General features: G+C 42.3%; 1 long non-coding RNA gene and 1 pseudogene across 1 annotated transcript; one reads left to right on the plus strand and one right to left on the minus strand.

Moving 5' to 3' along the window:
* Positions 1-273: 273 nt before the first annotated feature.
* LOC119626541 (U4 spliceosomal RNA) lies at positions 274-397 on the minus strand (annotated as a pseudogene).
* A 4,035-nt stretch (positions 398-4,432) lies between these two features.
* On the plus strand, positions 4,433-12,501 carry LOC119626611 (uncharacterized). Its single transcript, XR_012089755.1, has 2 exons — positions 4,433-4,573; positions 9,929-12,501. It is a non-coding gene; the product is annotated as an uncharacterized lncRNA (long non-coding RNA).
* Positions 12,502-21,067: the final 8,566 nt, after the last annotated feature.

Below are 21,067 nucleotides of genomic sequence, written 5' to 3' on the forward strand. Positions count from 1 at the left end.
GCAGTGGCTCATGCCTGTAATCCCAGCATTTTGGGAGACCACGGTGAAAGGACTGCTTGAGCCCAGGAATTCAAGAGCAGCCTGGGCAACATAGTGAATTCTTTTAAAATTAGCTGGGCATAGTGGCGCACACCTGTGGTTCCAGCTTCTCAGGAGGCTGAAGCAGAAGGATCACTTGAACCCAGAACTTCAAGGCTACAGCGAACTATGACTGCACCACTGCACTCCAGTCTCAGCGACAGAGTGAGATCCCATCTTAAATAAATCAAGTCTCCCACATTTGGGGTTTAAGGACCTATCAGGCTAGACCAAAGTCTTTTTTTTTTTCTTCCCCAATTAGCAACAATCGTACCTCAGATAAACCTCATTGGCTACGATATTGCCACCGCACAAAGCTCAATCTTCCTTTCATAACTTCTCACTACTGATTAGATTGATCTGTATTTCATTTCCCAAACACACCTTGTATAGTTCTCCCTATAAGCTTTCAAGCTTGTCATTACTCCCACCCAAAATTCTTTCCCCATTCTCCTTTTCTTTTCTACCTCTTCTGCTCCAAATGTACCAATTTTTCAAGGTATGACTCAAGTTCAAAATCTGCACACAGCTCTCTTCCAAAGGCACCCCCTAGGGTTTGATTCTTCCTGGCTTTCCCACAGCACCTAGTGGCACAATGCCTCCCACGTATCCACTTACTGACAAATACCTGACTGTGGAGGATAGGGAAAAGGCAATGAATAGCTGGCTATTAATTTAAAACCCAAGGTACTTAATGCCCAACATCAGCTTCCCATAGCGTAGCCTCCCATCGTCCCTACTCAGGCTCTGTTTGATTCTGAATTAAAATCTGAAGCAGTACATCAATTCACCACAGCAAACTTCAAAAGAGTTCAGCTGGTCTCCAGAGACACTGTTCTCAGATTACTACCAAGCTAGCAACCTGGTTGAGGTTATTAGCAAACCACATCGCTTGCCAGCTAACATCAAGTCGAAGACAGAGGCAAACAAAAAGCTTTCAAAGGGGCAATGCTCAACAGGAATTGTTCACGCTGAGAAGACGTGCAGGACACTGAAGAGCAAAGACCCAGAACTCATCACATTCCTGCTTAGCCATCCTGGGTTTGTTCCTGACAAAGGCTAGAAGATGCAAAGCCGTTGCAAGTCTTCCTTCTCTCTAGGGGTTTTAAGATGTGATTTGGAATGCTAATTCCTACCAACAATGAAATTGTGCATAAACACAAAGGGCAATTAGCAAAGAGCCTAGAGACATAGTTCTTGTCCCAGTTCTGCCCTGGATGAACCTTGTATTTTTCCCTCCCCCGGTCTTACTTTTGTTATCTGAAATATGAGGAGGGGATTGAACTAGATCATCTCCCAGGACGCTTCCAATCACGAAATCCAAAAACATCTTTAATTGCTTTCTGCTTTCCTTATTAAAAGACATCCAATTATTCATTGAAGACCATTATTATCTAATATCTTGGAGGCTACTATGTATAACTGTTAAGAGTTGTGCACTGAACAAATCCAGAGAGCATCATTCATATTACAGTCTATGTAAACTACATTCCTGTGTTGGGCAGTGTACAACCCGAATATCCATATATAACAGCCCTGATTATGCTCTTCAATTTTGCAAATAGTTAAGGTTTTACTTTTTAATTATCCTTTTTTTTTTTTTTTTTTTTTTTTTGAGACAGGGTCTCACTCTATCACCCAGGCTGGAGTGCAGTGGTGTGAGCCATGGCTCACTACAGCCTCAACCATCCAGGCTCAAGAGATCTTCCCACCTCAGTCCCCTAAGTACATGGGACTACAGGCATGTGCCACCATGTCCAACTAATTTAAATTTTTTGTATTTTTTGTAGAGATGAGGTTTCACCAAGTTGCTCAGGCTGGTCTTGAACTCCTTGCCTCAAGCGATCTGCCCACCTCCACCTCCCAAAGTGCTGGGATTACAGGCATGAGCTACCACACCCAGCCTCTTTTATCTTCTTAATATTCATTATTTCCTGACCTTGGTTCCTGCTGGCAGAGCTGAAATATATTAATATGTAGTACTGACTGACCAAAGTATTCTCTTATTAACTTGTAGCAGGATGAGCCGCACACAAAACTCCTCAGACACTGAGTTAAAGAAGGAAGGGATTTATTTGGGGTTTATTCGGCCGGGGGCATTGGCAAGACTCCTGTCTCAAGAGCCGAGTTCTTCCAGTGAGCAATCCCTGTCCTTTTTAAGGGCTCACAACTCTAAGCGGGTATGCGTGAGAGGGTCATGAGCAAGCAGGGGGTACGTGACTGGGGGCTGCATGCACTGGTAATTAGATCAAAACAAAACAGGATAGGGATTTTCACAGTGCTTTTCTATACAATGTCTATAATCTATAGATAACATAACCAATTAGGTCAGGGGTCAATCTTTAACTGCCAGGCCCAGGGTGTGGTGCCGGGCTGTCTGCTTGTGGATTTCATTCCTGCCTTTTAGTTTTTACTTTTTCTTTCTTTGGAGGCAGAAATTGGGCATAAGACAATATGAGGGGTGGTCTTTTCCCTTAAACTAACTCCTAATCATGTACATTGAATGAGAATAATAATAATGTTAATATTTATTGACATTTGTAAATACGTATTGATCACTTACCATGTGCAAGATGCTTAACACGTATTACTACATTTGTTCCTTATGAAATCCTATTAGGCATAAATTACTATCCTTATCTTTGGATGATGATGTAGTTTGGACGTGTGTCTCCTCCAAATCTCATGTTGAAATGTGGCCTCCAATGTTGGAGGTGGGCCTGGTGGGAGGTGTTTGGGTCTTAGGGGCAGATCCCTTATGAATGGCATGGTGCCATCCCCATGGTAGAGTGAGTTCTTGCTCTGGTAGTTCACACAAGGTCTGGCTTTTGAAAAAAGCCTGGCATCTCTCTTGCTCTCTTTCACCATGTGAGAGAGGGTGATATGTTTGTAAGGAGTACGAGTGAAGATGATAATATTTTGATCCTCAAGGCAAGGACCTAAGCTGAAATGCCCATTCGAAGTGATTAATAAAGAAGCCATTTCTTCTCAATAGTTATCACTGAGCAAAGAGGAAGAAAGAGTCAGACTTAAATAAAGAAAAAAGACAGAAAAAGATGCTCTAAAGTGAAACACTGTGTACAGAATCCAGAGAGGGAGGAAAGTCAAAACCTAGAACAGTCCTGGCACGGGGCAGTGGCTCACGCCTGTTAGTAATCCCAGTACTTTGGGAGGCTGAGGTGGGTGAATCACCTGAGGTCAGGATTTCGAGACCAGCCTGGCCAGCATGGTGAAACCCTGTCTCTACTAAAAATACAAAAATTAGTCAGGTGTGGTGGTACATGCCTGTAATCCCAGCTACTTGGGAGGCTGAAGCAGGATAAAAACACGGGAGGCAGAGGTTGCAGTGAGCCGAGATTGCGCCACTGCACTTAAGCCTGGATGACAGAGTGAGACTCTGACCCAGAAGAAGAAAAAAAAATACCTAAGACAGTCCTAAAACAGAGATCACCTTGCCCTAAATCAGGATTGGGTAACAACTTCACCTTCTCACCCAGGGCTCCCAGTCACCTGATTCTCCTGCCTGCAGGCTGTGTATTAAGCAAGTCACCGGATTACAAGAACAGCAGTGAAATTAAACAGTTAAATCTCTGCCTCTTTGCTTTCCATGCCTGAAGTCTCTCCACGTGAAAAAAAAAAAAAAAAAGCGTCATTTTTTTTCCCCCCATAACTGTATGGCTCCTTGCACTGTTCCAGATTTGAAAATAAATAATGATTGATATAGAACATGGTTCTAAACATAATGTTAATAAATTTGTTTACTGATGTGTTTAATCTCTAAACTACTTTGAATTTAAAAAGAAATAAAAATTAACTATGACTATATACAATGAAAGATATATATTTTTAAAATACCCTGCACAATTCTACAACTTTATTACATATTTATATGACTTGGATATGTCTATCTATACAAACTCTATATGTTTTACTAAAAATCATTGAATTGTACACTTACAATGGGTGTATATATGTGTGTGTGCGTGTGTGTGTATATACATATATATAATATATACTTTTTTTTTGGGGGGACAAAGTGTCACTCTTGTTGCCCAGGCTGGAGTGCAATGGCACAATCTCGGCTCATTGTAACCTCCGCCTTGTAGAGGACTACATGCTCGCAAACGAGATGTTTCCGATAAGTCCTGCTCTTGCAAACAAAGCAGGACGTTCCTTCCCTGCAAACAGGAAGGACAAAGGAGCCAGCTGCAAACAGCAGACCCTGGGGATTGGTTAATGTGTAAACATCTTGAAAAACCAGAAAGTCAGGGAAAGGTCAGAACAACATGTGTCTTGTGACTTGGCAACATTCCACAAACGACTGTATAAAATAAATCAGACCCTGCCATTCGGCGCGGCCGCCATGTTTGTCTTGTCTTGTGTTGTCTTGTGTGTTCATTCCTTTGTCTAGGAAACACGCAGACCCCAACATCTGGCGCAGCGAGCAGGGTCTGTGGCTTCATGAAAGCAAGGAACTGGAGGGGAAACAACCCCGGTAAGTAAATAAAGAAGGGTGACCCATGGGAAAATTATGGGGAATTCCACCTCTTTGGCCTCTGAGTATTTGCGGTTGCTCCAAGGATTGTTATTGTCTATAGGAGTGGAAGTAAAAGAAAAAACTTTGAAACGATTGTCTGCCCATGTTGAGCAGCATTGTTACTGGTTTCAATATCAGACTAAAATACAGCTAAATCGAAAAGAATGGTTACAAGTGGTTAAGGTCCTGCGACAGGCACATCAGCACGGGCAAACTATGCCTTTAACTTTGTGGACTTTATGCAGCTCAATTACACAAGCTTTAGAGTTACTCAAAACTGACTCTGAATGCGGCGATATTGCCGCGGAGGGTGCAGCAAATAAAAAAACAGAAGGCGCTGCCCTTGGAGAGGAGCCTATTTATGCTCCAGTTGCTGAAGATAGGGAGTTAGAGGAAGAGCCAGTGCTTCTCTCACGGTCTCCTTCCGAAGGAAATTCTGACATGCAGAGTATTCTGGATATGTTACAACAATTGCTAAAATTGCAAGGTGTCACTGCTCCTGTTTCTCCTAAATTGCCACTACAGGCTTTCCCTGCCACCCTTCCATCTGCTCCACTGGAGGAGGATTTTCCTTTACCACCACCCCCGGCTCCTTTGCCTTTATTTGGAAGGGTTTTTTCTATACCCTTCCCTCCCATAGGGGAAGAAGAGGGTGATAAAGTTAAAGGAGATTTTGAAGAGTTAGATTTGTTTCCAATTACACGAGTCCCTTTTGCCCCTAACGCTCAATTTCCAAATGGTAGTAATAACGTTCATTTTGCAGCATTACAATTTAAGTTTTTAAAAGAAATGAAAACTGCCATTTCTAATCATGGGCCCCAGTCCCCATTTGTTCTTAGTCTTCTCGATTCCTTCTCATCAGAAAACTTAATGATTCCTATTGATTGGGAAACTTTGGGAAAGGCTGTTCTTGATCGTTCTCAATGGTTACAGCTGCGAAGCTGGTGGATGGAAGAGGCACATGTGCAGGCTAGAAAAAATGCTACACGTAACCCCCCGGGACCCACTGAAGAACAACTCACTGGAATGGGGCAATATGCCACGCTTGATGCTCAAGCTGGCTTAGATGATACAGCCCTTACACAAATTAAGACTTTATTTTTAAGAGCTTGGAACAAGGTAGAAATAGTGGGTAAAATTTCTTTATCCTTTGTAAAGATCTTACATGGGGCAAATGAACCATACCCCAACTTTGTGGCACATCTTCAAGATGCTGTATTAAAAACTGTAGGCATTGGCCCTGCCTCTAAAATCTTGTTGCAGACGTTGTCCTTTGAAAATGCTAACCCTGAATGTCAAAAATTACTGAGACCTTTAAAAGCCAGTGGAGCTAATTTAGATGAATACATTAGAGCTTGTGCTGGTGTTGGAGGGGCTATTTATAATGCTCAACTGTTTGCTGGTGCAATTTCCAAAGCCTTACAGAGTAATTCTAAACAAGGTATATGTTTTCAATGTGGGAAACCCGGCCATTTTAAAAAAGAGTGTTGGAAAAAATTGGGCGTTTCTGCTTCAAAAGACAAAAGGCTACCTTCTGGGGACTGTAAATGGTGCGGTAAAGGTCGCCATTGGACAAACGAATGCCGTTCAAAAACTGATAAACATGGCAATTCATTATTACCTCTCCCGGGAAACGGAAATCGGGGCCCACAGGCTTGGGGCCCCAACAATTACAATACAAGTCTGTAACAATATCCAGTAAGCCATGGTCTACAGCATCAGAGAACACCCTCGAGCCATCCTTAAAGGTTTCGCATCTTATACCTGTTTCTCAGCTCTATGCTGCTACTAGGCAAAGCGCTGCTGCTGATTTGGCCATTACCCAACCTTATACTTTGTCTCCCGATGGAGGTATATATAAATTAGCTACTGGAGTATGTGGCCCTTTGCCTGATGGGCATGTAGGACTACTATTAGGTCGAAGTAGCAGTGCTCTGAGAGGGCTAATAGTGATCCCAGGAATTATTGACCCTGACTTTACTGATGAAATCCATATTATGGTACAAGCCTCACAATTTATGCACCTAGAGGCAGGGGAACGTATTGCACAATTGCTTTTATTGTCTTTTTTTCCCTTTCTGTCTAGACACGTGTCTCGTCAAGGAGGTTTCAGTAGTACTGGGAAAACTGTTTTCTGGGAAACTTTAGTTTTTGATCAAAAACCTTTATGTTCATTGCAAATTAATGGGATACTTTTTGAGGGATTAGTTGATACAGGGGCAGATGTATCAATTATTTGCTTGGCTCAATGGCCTGCTCATTGGAGAAAGAAACAAGAATCGGTCAATTTATCTGGCCTAGGTACTGCTTCTGTAGTCTACCAAAGTGCTGAGCCCCTGAGCTGCATAGGACCTGAAGGACAACAGGGAAAAGTATTATTTTATATAGTTCCCATTAACATTAACCTTTGGGGCCATGATCTTTTACAACAATTTGGTGCCTTTCTAAGCATTCCTCATATTTCTTCAGCTGCGAAAAATATGATGTTCAAGATGGGCTACAATCCTTTAAACTCATAGCCACTGTCCACAAGCCTCAAGCTTTACAATTGAAGTGGAAAACTGAAACTCCTGTATGAGTGGAACAGTGGCAGTTGTCTAAAGAAAAACTTGAGGCTTTAAAAGATTTAGTTAAGGAGCAATTGGCCGAGGGGCATATTGAACCAAGTACTTCTGCATGGAATTCCCCTGTGTTTGTCATTAAAAAGAAAAGTGGAAAATGGCGCTTATTAACTGATCTTAGAGCTATTAATGCTTGTATTCAACCTATGGGGACTTTACAACCTGGTTTTCCTAATCCAGCCCTTATCCCACAAAATTGGAAATTAATGGTCATAGATCTTAAAGATTTTTTTTTTTACTATTCCATTAAAACCCCAAGATTGTGAAAAATTTGCCTTTACTGTTCCCGAATATAATAATAGACAGCCTACTCAAAGATACCAATGGAAAGTTCTCCCTCAAGGTATGCTTAATAGTCCTACTCTTTGTCAAGAATTTGTTCATAGGGCCTTAAATCCTGTTAGATGTCAATTCCCTACTGTATTGATATACCATTATATGGATGATATTCTATTAGCAACTCCTGATGAAGTCCTGCAAAGTCAAGTTTTTCAAGCTTTGCAACAGCAATTAACTCAATATAATTTACAAATTTCTCCGGAGAAAATACAAACTCAATTTCCTATTCAATATTTGGGATACCTTCCAGCAGAAAAGCAGATTCGGCCTCAGAAGGTTCAAATTTGAAGAGATCAACTTTTAACTATCAATGATTTTCAAAAATTGCTAGGAGACATGAATTGGCTTTGCCCCATCTTAGGCATACCTACTTACAAATTGCAACATTTATTTGCTACTTTAGAAGGGGATTCAGATTTAAATAGTTCCCGTCAACTATCCCTGCAGCAGAAGAAGAGTTGTCATTTGTAGAAAATAGAATCAGTGAAGCTCAGCTTAATTATATTGCACCCAATCTTCCACCCTCTTTATGTCTTTTTCATACTCCTCACTCACCAACGGCCATTTTACATCAAGATAATAACATTCTGGAGTGGCTATTTTTGGCTTATAAAGCCATTAAAAAAATTCACCCATACATTGATAAATTAGCTGAATTGATTATTAAAGGATGACATCGAGCTCGTCAGTTGCTTGGTGTTGACCCTATAAAAATTATTACCCGATTGTCTAAACAACAAATTGAATCTCTACTAGAGACTCATGAAGGTTGGCAAGTCCTGCGCTGAGTACACTGGTTCTTTTTCTCAGCACTATCCTAGTAATAAATTATTTGCTTTTCTACAACAATATCCTTTACTGCCATATAATCCCATCTCTTACACCCCAGTTAAGGGTCCCACCTTTTTCACTGACGCATCTAGTAACAGAAAAGCTGGATATTGGACACAGGATAACTCTAAAATTTCTCACTATCCATTTGAATCAGTACAACAGGGAGAACTTTTTGCCATTCTTACGGTACTTCAAGACTGGCCTCAAACCCCTTATAACATTGTTAGTGATTCCCAATATGCTGTTTATGTGACTCAATATATTTCACAAACTTCATTGCCATTATTCCCTCAAACTCCTTTACAAAAATTATTTTCTTTATTATTTATAGCTCTTACTTCTTGCACTGCCCCCCTTTTTGTCACTCATATTCATTCTCACTCTACTTTGCCAGGACCTTTGACTTTTGGCAATAGTCAAATTGATTCCTTACTTATCGGCAGTGTCCAACGTGCTCAGGATGAGCACCAATTGCATCATACTAATAGTTTAGGATTACGGCCGGGCGCGGTGGCTCAAGCCTGTAATCCCAGCACTTTGGGAGGCCGAGACGGGCGGATCACGAGGTCAGGAGTTCGAGACCATCCTGGCTAACACGGTGAAACCCCGTCTCTACTAAAAAATACAAAAAACTAGCTGGGCGAGGTGGCGGGCACCTGTAGTCCCGGCTACTCGGGAGGCTGAGGCAGGAGAATGGCGTAAAAACCCGGGAGGCGGAGCTTGCAGTGAGCTGAGATCCGGCCACTGCACTCCAGCCTGGGCGATACAGCAAGACTCCGTCTCAAAAAAAAAAAAAAAAAAAAAAAAAAAAATAGTTTAGGATTACAACGGCAATTTTCTATAACACGCCGACAAGCCCGAGCTATTGTCAGGGCCTGTCCATCTTGTGCTCCTATTATTGCACCTTTTCTAAGTCCAGGTACTAATCCTCGAGGCACTCAACAAAATCACATTTAGCAAATGGATGTCACTTATGTCTCTTCTTTTGGTTGTCTAAAATATGTTCATCATACAATTGATACCTGGTCACATTTCCAATGGGCTACACCATTACCCTCTGAAAAGGCTGACTCTGTTATCACTCATTTACTTACTTGCTTTGTGGTTATGGGAGTTCCTGCTGAATTAAAAACTGATAATGCCCCTGCTTATCGCTCTCGTAAATTGGCTGCCTTCCTTTCTTTATATCATACTCACCATTCCACCCGTATTCCATTTAACAGTCAAGGCCAAGCAATTATTGAAAGAGCCAATGCTACTTTAAAATTACAACTTTCAAAACAAACAGGGGGAAACGGGCGAGATTCCCCAAAACATCAAATTCTGAAAGCCCTTTTTACTTTAAATTTTCTCAACCATTGGCGCCAATTACAGCAGTCGGCAGCAGTGAAACATTTTCAACAGCCTTCAGAAAAGCTGCAAAACAGTAATCTGTGGGTGTATTATCCTTCATTACAAGGGAAATATTTAAAAGGAAAAGTTTTACAATGGGGCCGAGGCTATGCTCTTGTCCGTACAGGTGCTGGAGACGAGTGGTTCCCGTCTAGAAGACTAAAGCGGTGCCATGGCGAAGAGGAGCTGATCAGGGGACTTTCTAGCAGCATTTCAGGAGCTGAATCTGAGTGCTCAGAGAACATTCACCTTCAGAACTTGATGTGTGGAGCCCCCAACATGGGGTCAGCTGAAAAAGCTCACTCAGAAAGCTGAAGGGGTTGTTCAGCAAGCTGGGCAGCCCAAAACCCCAATGACTTTATTTCTGGCTATGCTGGCTATAGTGAATTGCCAGGTAATGGCTGGAGAATTTACCTACTGGGCTTATATTCCTTTTCCACCCTTATATCAAGGTGTCGCATGGGGAGACAAAGAGGTCCCAGTATTTACTAATGATACTGCTTGGATGCCATCACCTTTTTTGAACCAAGTTCCTGAATTAGGCACTGGCATAGTAAATAGTTCATATCAATTTGGGGTTGAAGGGTTACCTATATGTCTTGGGAGTAGTCCACATTGTCTGCATCCTTCTTATGAGGCTTGGGCTGTTCGCTATAACCATAGTCACATTGCTGCCTTTACTATGATTATTGTTGCTCAAAGTTTTAAGTATAATCATACTGCATTACTTAATGAAACTTTGCCAACTACATTATCTTTATGCCCTATCCCTAATGTGTCCGGAGGTGTTTCCCAACTAGAGTGGACTAGATGTAGAGGTAGTGGGCCGTGATTGTTGTTAGAAGTAAAAGGGAAAAGTCGTAAATACCTTGTTACAGATTGGAGTGCGCATGGAGATTTTCAAACTAAATTCAGCCATGTCAACCTGCGCTGGCATAAGGGTAATTACAGCATTGCTGCGGATGGCAATGAAACTATTATTTGGCATGATGGTGGCTTGTCACCCCCTATGCTGCATTTGGCCAACACCTCACAAATACAAAGTCATATTTGGAAGTTGCTAGCTGCTGGTAAACCAATGTTCACTTTCACGGGAAACAAGTCCTTGAATCTTACTACTAACATTTCTAATCATTTTCATATATCTTTACATTGAAATAGCTCTAGATATGTTGTTGCATGTGTAAAGAAACCTTATTTGTTGTTAACAGAAATCTTTAAATGGGATAATAATACAGGGGTAGTTAACTGTATGGGCAATTGTACATTCTTAAGTTGTATAAATAATACTTGGTGGAATAATAATTGGAATGAGTCTCATTCGGATTTATATATTTTGAAAGCCAGGAAAGAAACCTGGCTACCTGTGAACTTAACACACTCCTGGAGTGAATCTGCTGGGGTCACTCAAATTTATAAAGTAATACAAGATCTTGTCCACCGCAGCCGGAGAGTAGTTGAGATCGTCGTAACAGCAGTGGTGGGACTTGTAGCAGTTGCTTCCACTGCCGCTGTTGCTGGATTAGCTCTACACCAGAGTATACAAAATGCAGAATTTGTACAACAATGGCATGAACAATCACATTTGTTATGGCAGCAGCAACGAGACATAGATGCTCATCTGACTGAATGAGTGGATAATCTGGAGCAAGTGGTTTCTTGGTTAGGAGATCAGCTAACAGTGTTGAATACTCAAGCTTTGTTAAAATGTGATTGGAATACTACCCAATTTTGTATTACTCCTGTTCCTTTTAACAGCCCTGTACATAATTGGACTGAGACAAAGAGACTTTTAATTGGCCATAATAATCTTTCCTTAGAAATACAAGAATTGGCCGGGCGCGGTGGCTCAAGCCTGTAATCCCAGCACTTTGGGAGGCCGAGACGGGCGAATCACTAGGTCAGGAGATTGAGACCATCCTGGCTAACATGGTGAAACCCCGTCTCTACTGAAAAATACAAAAAACTAGCCAGGTGAGGTGGCGGGTGCCCGTAGTCCCAGCTACTCGGGAGGCTGAGGCAGAAGAATGGCGTAAACCCGGGAGGCGGAGCTTGCAGTGAGCTGAGATCTGGCCACTGCACTCCAGCCTGGACGACAGAGCCAGACTCTGTCTCAAAAAAAAAAAAAAAAAAAAAAGAAATACAAGAATTAACACAAAACATTTCTGAAACATTTCACAATCAGTTACCATTGCTGACCAGAGCAGATTTGATGACTGGTATTGCACAAAGCTTGACATCTTTAAACGCTATGAGTCCTGTAAACACTTTACTGACTTCTGTTTCTAGTAATGTATTGATTGTTGTTCTTGCCTTTGTCATTTTCACAGTCTGTTGGAGACAGTGCCAAAGGGCAAACACCGAATCCGAGCAAGCTCAACATGTGATGATGGTTTTGAAAGAAATTCAAACTTGTAAATAAAGAAAGGGGAAATGTAGAGGACTAGGTGCTCGCAAACGAGATGTTCCCAATAAGTCCTGCTCTTGCAAACAAAGCAGGACGTTCCTTCCCTGCAAACAGGAAGGACAAAGGAGCCAGCTGCAAACAGCAGACCCTGGGGACTGATTAATGTGTAAACATCTTGAAAAACCAGAAAGTCAGGGAAAGGTCAGAAAAACAACATGTGTCTTGTGACTTGGCAACATTCCACAAACGACTGTATAAAATAAACCAGAGCATGCCGTTTGGCGTGGCCGCCATGTTTGTCTCATCTTGTGTTGTCTTGTGTGATCATTCCTTTGTCTAGGAAACACACAGACCCCAACACTGCCTCCCCGGTTCAAGTGATTCTCCTGCCTCAGCCTCACAAATAGCTGGCATTACAGGCACACCACACCCAGGTAATTTTTGTATTTTTAGTAGAGACGGGGTTTCACCATGTTGGCCAGGCTGGTCTTGAACTCCTGAACTCAGGTGTTCACCTCAGCGTCCCAAAGTACTGGGATTACAGGCGTGCACAGCCACACCCAGCCACAGTGGGTATATTTTATAGTGTGTAAATTATACCTCATTAAAGCTTTTTTAAAAACCACCCTGTACAAGACTTAAAAACAAACATAAGTCAGCAGAATATATTTGCTGTGAAAATAACTGAAATGAAATCACCCTTACCATAGAAATCTTCAAAATTCTGAGAAAAGCATTTACATCTCAATGGAAAATGAGCAAAAGAAGAAATAAAAGTTGTTAATAAACATGAGAAAAACCTTCATCTTCACTAGCAATCAAATAAATATGAAGGCCAGATGCAGTGGCTCACACCTGTAATCTCAGCACTTCAGGAGGCCAAGGCAGGCAGATCACCTGAGGTCAGGAGTTCAAGACCAGCCTGGCCAATACGGTGAAACCCGGTCTCTACTAAAAATACAAAAATTAGCTGGGCATGGTGGTGCATGCCTGTAACCCAGCTACTTGGGAGGATGAGGCAGGAGAATCGCCTGAACCTGGGAGGCAGAGGTTGTGGTGAGTCAATCACGCCTCTGCACTCCAGCCTAGGAGACAAGAGCAAAACTGTGTCTCAAAAAATAAATAAAATTAAATAAAATAAACATGTTTTTGAGAAGTAAAGGTTTAGTCTATGAAAAATGGCAACTTATTTTTTAAGGTAACATCCAGAATAGGTGAGGGTGGCTGACACAGGCTGAGAAAACACCTTGGTCTCAGATATCACCTCGCTTCTTAAACAGGAGTGAATCAGGGCCAGGTGCCGTGGCTCATGCCTGTAATACCAGTGCTTTGAGAGACCAAGGCAGGCAGATCACTTGAGGTCAGGAGTTCAAGACCAGCCTGGCCAACATGGTGAAATCTTGTCTCTACAAAAATACACAAATCAGCCAGGCATGGTGGTTGCATGCCTGCAGTCCCAGCTACTCAGGAGAGTGAGGCAGAAGAATCGCCTGAACCCAGGAGGCAGAGGTTGCAGTGAGCCAGGATAGTGCCACTGCACTCCAGATTGGGCAACAGAATGAGACTCCATCTTGAAAAAAAAAAAAAGAGAGAGAAAATCAGGTCCTCTTTCCTTTGGGTTTCCAGTGTCACTTGAAATTTACATCTATTGTACCTTATTGTTGCTGGCTACTTACAGGCCTATATCATCCAGTTAAATTTCAAATCTCTGAGAACTGTGGCTTAGTCTTCCATATATACCTGGCACAGAGTATAAACTCTACACATGTTCACTGTGTGTGTAGTGAATGGGTAATAAGAGTGAAACCAATGCAACCTTTCCAAAGGTTGTTTTTATCTTGTATATCAAGCTCTTAAAATTGTTCATGTTCTTTAACTCAGTCATTCAACAATTCAGAATTTGTCCTTAAAATTTTGTACTTCTGAGATGAACAACAATGGTTATCTCAAGGTTAGTGTATTCGTTCATTTTCATACTGCTATAAAGAACTGTCTGAGACTGGGTAATTTATAATGGAAAGAGGTCTAATTAACTCACAGTTCAGCATGGCTGGGTAGGCCTCAGGAAACTTACAATCATGGTGGAAGGCAAAGGGGAAGCAAGGAACCTTCTTTACAAGGCAGCAGGAGGGAAAAGTGTTGAGTGAAGGGAGAAGAGCCCCTTATAAAACCATCAGATTTCATGAGCACTCGTTATCATGGAACAGCATAAGTGAAACCACCCCCCAACCCCCCTACTCCCCGCCCCCGGCCATGATTCAATTACCTCTACCTGGTCTCTCTCTTGACATATGGAGATTATGGAGATTACAATTCAAAATGAGATTTTAGGTGGGGCACAGCCAAACCATATCAGTTAGTTTTAACATTAAAAAATGGGAAATAGGGCCAGGTGTGATGGCTCACGCCTGTAATCCCAACATTTTGGGAGGCTAAGGCAGGCAAATTGCTTGAGCCCAGGAGTTTGAGACCAACCTGGACAACATGGCAAAACCCCATCTCTATTTAAAAAAAAAAGAAAAAGAAAAGAAAATGAGCCAAGCGTGGTGGTGTACTCCTATAGTCCCAGCAACACGGGAGGCTGAGGTAGGAGGATCACCTGAGCCTGGGGAGATCGAGGCTGCAGTGAACCATGACTGTGCCACTGCACTCCAGCCTGGGTGACAGAGTGAGACCTTGTCTCAAAAAAAAAAAAAAAAAAAAAAAGGAAAACTAGGAAATAATGCAAATGTTTGACATTCAGTAAGAGATCAAATTTTTTTCCTATTTGTATAGCCTACTTTTAAAATTGTGGTAAAATACACATAAGATAAAATTTACTGTTTTAACTATTCTGAAGTGCACAGTTCTGTGACATTTAGTACATTCACAATGATGTGCAATCACCACCACTATCTAGTTCCAGACTTTTTCATCACCCCAAAAGGAAAGTTCCCACCTACTGAGCAGTTTACTCTCCTTAGCCCCTGAGAACTACTAATCTGCGTATGGTCTCTGTGGATTTTCCCTATTCTGGATATTTCATATAAATGGAATCATACATTATGTGGCCATTTGTGTCTGGCTTTCACTTAACATGTTTTCAAGGTTCATCTATGGTGTAGCATATCACAGTACTTCATTTCTTTTTATAGCTGAATAATATCCCTCGTATTAATATACCATATTTTATTTATCCATTCATCAGTTGATGGACATTTGGCTTGTTTCCAACTTTTGGCTATTGTGAATAGTGCTGTTATAAACATTTGTGTACAAGTTTTTGTTCAAATACCTGTTTTCAATTCTTTTGAGCACATACCCAGGAGTGGAATTGCTGCATCATGCAGTAATTCAATGTTTAACTTATTGAGGAACTGCCAAACAATTTTCCATGGTGACTGCACCATTTTACATCCCGTCAGCAATGCACAAGGGTTCCATAGATTAACATGTTATTCTGCAGTTTTGCTGTGCCAGACTATCCCGTAACTAATCAAACAAAGTCAGCAGAAGAAATCAATCAGTTTATAATACAAATACTGTAAATCAATACTAATCATCTTTGATTAACATCAAGAAATGGTTTATTTTTTCAACCATTTAAAACTAAAACAGGTGGGTGCAGTGGCTCATTCCTGTCATCCCAACTCTTTGGGAGGCCAAGGCAAAAAGATTGCTTTAGGCCAGGAATTCAAGACCGGCCTCGGCAACATGGTGACACCCCATCTCTAAAAATAAATAAATAAATAAATAAATAAATAAATAAATAAATAAAAATAAAATTCTGAGACAGGCCTTGCTCTGTCACCCAGGCTGGAGTGCAGTGGCATGATCTCGGCTCACTGCAACCTCTACCTCCTGGGTTCAAGCTATTCTTCTTCCTCAGCCTCCCGAGTAGCTAGGACTACAGGCGCCTGCCACCACACCTGGCTAATTTTTGTATTTTTAGTAGAGATGGTGTTTCACCATGTTGTCCAGGCTGGGCTAAAACTCCTGGCCTCAAGCAGTCCACTGCCTTGGCCTCCCAAAGTGCTGGGATTACAGGTGTGAGCCACTGCACCTGGCCAATTTTTTTTTTTTTTTTTAAGCAGGCACGGTGGTGGTTCAAGGCTGTAATTCCAGCTACTCAGGAGGCTGAGGGGGGAGGATCACTTAAGCCCTAGATTTCAAGCCTCCCACAAGCAGCCTACTTCTGCATCATATGATCATACCACTATACTCCAGCCTAGGCGAAAGAGCGAGACCTTGTGTCTTAAAAAAAATATAATAAAATAAAATAAATCAATAAAAATGCAAAATCCATTCTTAGTACGTGGACAATACAAAAACAGGCTGCAAGCCAGATTTGGCCTGAGGGTTATAGTTTTCTGACCCCTGGCATAGACTGCCATTTACCAAGACTGATCTAGCTGCTGCTTACCTACCAGCTACAAAAATCAATGCTGTGGCCCAACACGGTGGTTCATGCCTATAATCCCAGCACTTTGGGAGGCTAAGGCAGACAGATCACCTGAGGTCAGGAGTTCATGACCAGCCTGGTCAACATGGTAAAACTCTGTCTCTACTAAAAATTAGCCAGGCATGGTTGTGGGCGCCCATAATCCCAGCTACTTGGGAGGCTGCGGCAGGACAATCGCTTGAACCTGGGAGACAGAGGTTGCTGTGAGTCAAGATCATGCCATTGCACTCTAGCCTGGGCAACAAGAGTGAAACTGTCTCAAACACAAAACAAAAAAACAGTGCTGAGCCTCTGATACTATTCCTCACAACTGGTCTCAACTGACCCTCCTCAACAGGGAAAGATAGAGTTATTGTTCTAGAATGGGAGTTGGGGCAGGGCGTGGTGGCACACACCTGTAATCCCAGCTACTCAGGAGGCTAAGGCAGGAGAATCACTTGAACCCAGGAGGAGGTTGCAGTGAGCCAAGATCACACCACTGCACTCCAGCCTGGGTGACAGAGTGAGACTCTGTAAATAGATAAATAATAAATAAATAAAAGAATGGGGGTCGGGATGAATATACGTGGAACCCAGGTGATCTATGTGAGTGCCTTGTGATTTTCTTTGCCAATTGTAAAGTGAATGGACAAGTGCTGCAACCCAGCCTGAGAAGGGAATAGGGGGACACGACTTTTCTTTACCCTCTTAGGGTCTCCAACTGGGTCTGCAAATTAAATTGACATCATGCAAATTAACAGGAGGAAAGCATACAGATGTTTACATCTACATAGGAGCCCCCATTAGAAAATAAAGACCCTGTGTAGGAAAAACTCTGTGGCTTTTGTTTTTTGAGATGGAGCTTTGCTCTTGTTGTCCAGGCTGGAGTGCAGTGGCATGCTCTCAGCTCACTGCAACCTCCACCTCCCAGGTTCAACGATTCTCCTGCCTCAGCCTCCCGAATAGCTGGGATTACAGGCACCCGCCACCACGCCCGGCTAATTTTTGCATTTTTAGTATAGATGTGGTTTCACCATGTTGGTCAGGGTGGTCTCGAACTCCTGAACTCAGGTAATCCACCCACCTCAGCCTCCCAAAGTGGTGGGATTACAGGCGTGAGCCACCACACCCAGCCAGAACTCTGTTTTTCCCCTACTCTCATATCACAACAACCACGTCAACACAAAAGATTTCTGTGACCAAATGAGTGGGTTTTTTCCCACACACACCAAGCAGCAGACACCAGCTGGGTGTTCTCCAATTCAGTTCTAGCACTATATACCCTAAGACAGTGCCAGATCCCACAGGTTGAGGGATCAGTCCCCAAGACTGCCCCTGCCCCACCCCCACAACACATAAAAACCAGTCAGAAGTCCAGGCCTCTGGAACTTCTGACCAACCAGCTTCAAGCTGAGGTTCCCATGACCCCCTCTTTGAGTTCAATTAATTTGCTGGAGCGACTCACAGAACTCAGAGAAACACTTACATTTACTGGTTTATTATATTGCCAGGGACACAGATGAAGGAACATGTAGGGCAAGATATGGGGGAAGGGGCTCAGAGCTTCCATGGCCTCCCTGGCTGTGCCACCCTTCAGGAGGCTCCACTTTTTCAAGTATCCAGAAGCTCCTGAACCCTGTCTTCATGGGTTTTCACGGAGGCTTCGTGACATCAGCATTCCTTACCTCAGGGTATAGGATGGGACCCTTTTATGGGAGGGTCTTAAGACCCACAGTCAGTTGGGCCAGGCACAAGCACTTTGGGAAGGCGAGGCAGGTGGGTCATCTGAGTACGGGAGTTCGAGACCAGCCTGGCCAACATGGCGAAACCCCGTCTCTACTACAAATACAAAAATTAGCCAGGCATGGTGGCAGGCACCTGTAATCCCAGCTACTGGGGAGGCCGAGGCAGAAGAATTGCTTGAACTCAGGAGGCGGAGGTTGCAGTGAGCTGAGATTGCACCACTGTGCAAGAGTGAGACTCAGTTTCAGAAAAAAAAAAAAGGCCAGGTGTGGTGGCTCACGCCTGTAATCCTAGCACTTTGGGAGGCCGAGGTGGGCGGATCACCTGAGGTCAGGAGTTTGAGACCAGCCTGGCCAACATGGAGAAACCCGTCTCAACTAAAAATACAAAATTAGTCGGGTGTGGTGGGCTATAATCCCAGCTACTTGGAAGGCTGAGGCAGGAGAATCGCCAGAACCCAGGAGGCGGAGGTTACAGTAAGCCGAGATCGTGCCATTGCACTCCAGCCTGGGTGAGACTCCATCTCATTAAAAAAAAGAAGAAGAAAGAGGAGAGAAAAAGAGAGAGAGAGAGAGAGAGAGAGAGAGAGAGAGAGAGAGAGAGAAAGAAAGGAAGAAAGGAAGAAAGAAGGAAAGAAGGAAAGAAAGAAAGAAAGAAAGAAAGAAAGAAAGAAAGAAAGAAAGGCACCACGATCAGAAAGGGTTGGGGTTCATTCTTCACAGAACTAGAAAAAACAATTCTAAAATTCATATGGAACCAAAAAAGAGCCCGTATAGCCAAAACGAAACTAAGCAAAAAGAACAAATCTGGAGGCATCACTGTACCTGATTTTAAACTATACTACAAGGCCATACTCACCAAAACTGCATGGTAATGGTATAAAAATAGGTACATAGACCAATGGAACAGAATAGAGAACACAGAAATAAATCCAAATACTTACAGCCAACTGATCTTCAACAAAGCAAACAAAATCATAAAGTGGGGAAAGGACTTTTCAACAATGGTGCTGGGATGATTGGCTATCCACATGTAGGAGAATGAGACTGGATCCTCATATCTCATCTTATATAAAAATCAACTCAAGATGGATTAAGGACTTAAATCTAAGACTTGAAACTATAAAAATTCTAGAAGATAACATTGGAAAAACCCTTTTAGACACTGGCTTAGGCAAGAATTTCATGACCAAGAACCCAAAAGCAAATGCAATAAAAACAAAGATTAACAGCTGAGACTTAATTAAACTAAAGAGTTTGCACATAGCAAAAGGAACAGTCAGCAGAGTAAACAGACAACACACAGAATGGGAGAAAATCTTCACTATCTATATATCTGTCAAAGGACTAATATCCAGAATCTACAACAGACTCAAACAAATCAGCAAGGAAAAAACAATCCCATCAAAAAGTGGGTTAAGGGCCAGGTAGGGTGGCTCACATCTGTAATCCCAACACTTTGGGAGGCCAAGGCAGGTGGATCACCTGAGGTCAGGAGTTTGAGACCAGCATGGCCAACATGGCAAAACTCCATCTCTACTAAAAATACAAAAAATTAACCGGGCGTGGTGGCACACACCAGTAATCCCAGCTACTCGGGAGGCTAAGGCAGGAGAATCACTTGAACTTGGGAGGCAGAAGTTGCAGTGAGCCAAGATCACACCACTGCACTCCAGCCTGGGCAGCAGAGTGAGACTCTGTCTCAAAAAAAGAAAAAAAAAAAAAAGTGGGCTAAGGACACAAATAGACAATTCTTAAAAGAATATATACAAATGGTCAATAAACATTATGAAAAAATGTTCAACATCACTAATGATCAGGGAAATGCAAATCAAAACCACAATTTGATACAACCTTACTCCTGCAAGAATTGCCGTAATAAAAAAATAAAAAAAACGGTAGATGTTGGCGTGGATGCTGTGATCAGGGAACACTTCTATACTGCTGGTGGGAATGTAAACTAGTACAGTCACTATGGAAAACAGTGTGCAGATCCCTTAAAGAACTAAAAGCAGAACTACCATTTGATCCAGCAAACCCACTACTGGGCATTTACCCAGAGGAAAAGAAGTCATTATACAAAAAAGATACTTGCACACGTGTGATTATAGCAGCACAATTTGCAATTGCAAAATCATGGAATCAACCCAAATGCCCATCAATCAACAAGTGGATAAAGAAACTGCGATATATATATATATATCTTATATATATCATATATAAAAATCAATATATATAATATATATCAACCTATATATCAATCAATCATATATATATATGATTGAATACTACTCAGCCATAAAGAGGAATGAATTATGAGCATTCACAATGACCTGGATGAGATTGGAGACTATTATTCTAAGTAAAGTAACTCAGGAATGGAAAACCAAACATCATATGTTCTCATTGTTATGTGGGAGCTAAGCTGTGAGGACGGGAAGGCATTAAAAATGATACAATGGACTTTGGGGACTTGGGGGAAAGGGTGGGAGAGAGGTGAGGGGTAAAAACAACAAATAGGGTATAGTGTAAACTGTTCAGGTGATGGGTGCACCCAAATCTCCAAATCACCACTAAAGAACTTACTCACCTGCCGAATGCAGTGGCTCAAACCTGTAATCCCAGCACTTTGGGAGGCCAAGGTAGGCAGAACACTTGAGGTTGGGAGTTCAAGACCAGCCTGGCCAATGTAGTGAA

This window comes from Chlorocebus sabaeus, chromosome 20, assembly GCF_047675955.1.
Source record: "Chlorocebus sabaeus isolate Y175 chromosome 20, mChlSab1.0.hap1, whole genome shotgun sequence".
Taxonomy (NCBI): domain Eukaryota; kingdom Metazoa; phylum Chordata; class Mammalia; order Primates; family Cercopithecidae; genus Chlorocebus; species Chlorocebus sabaeus.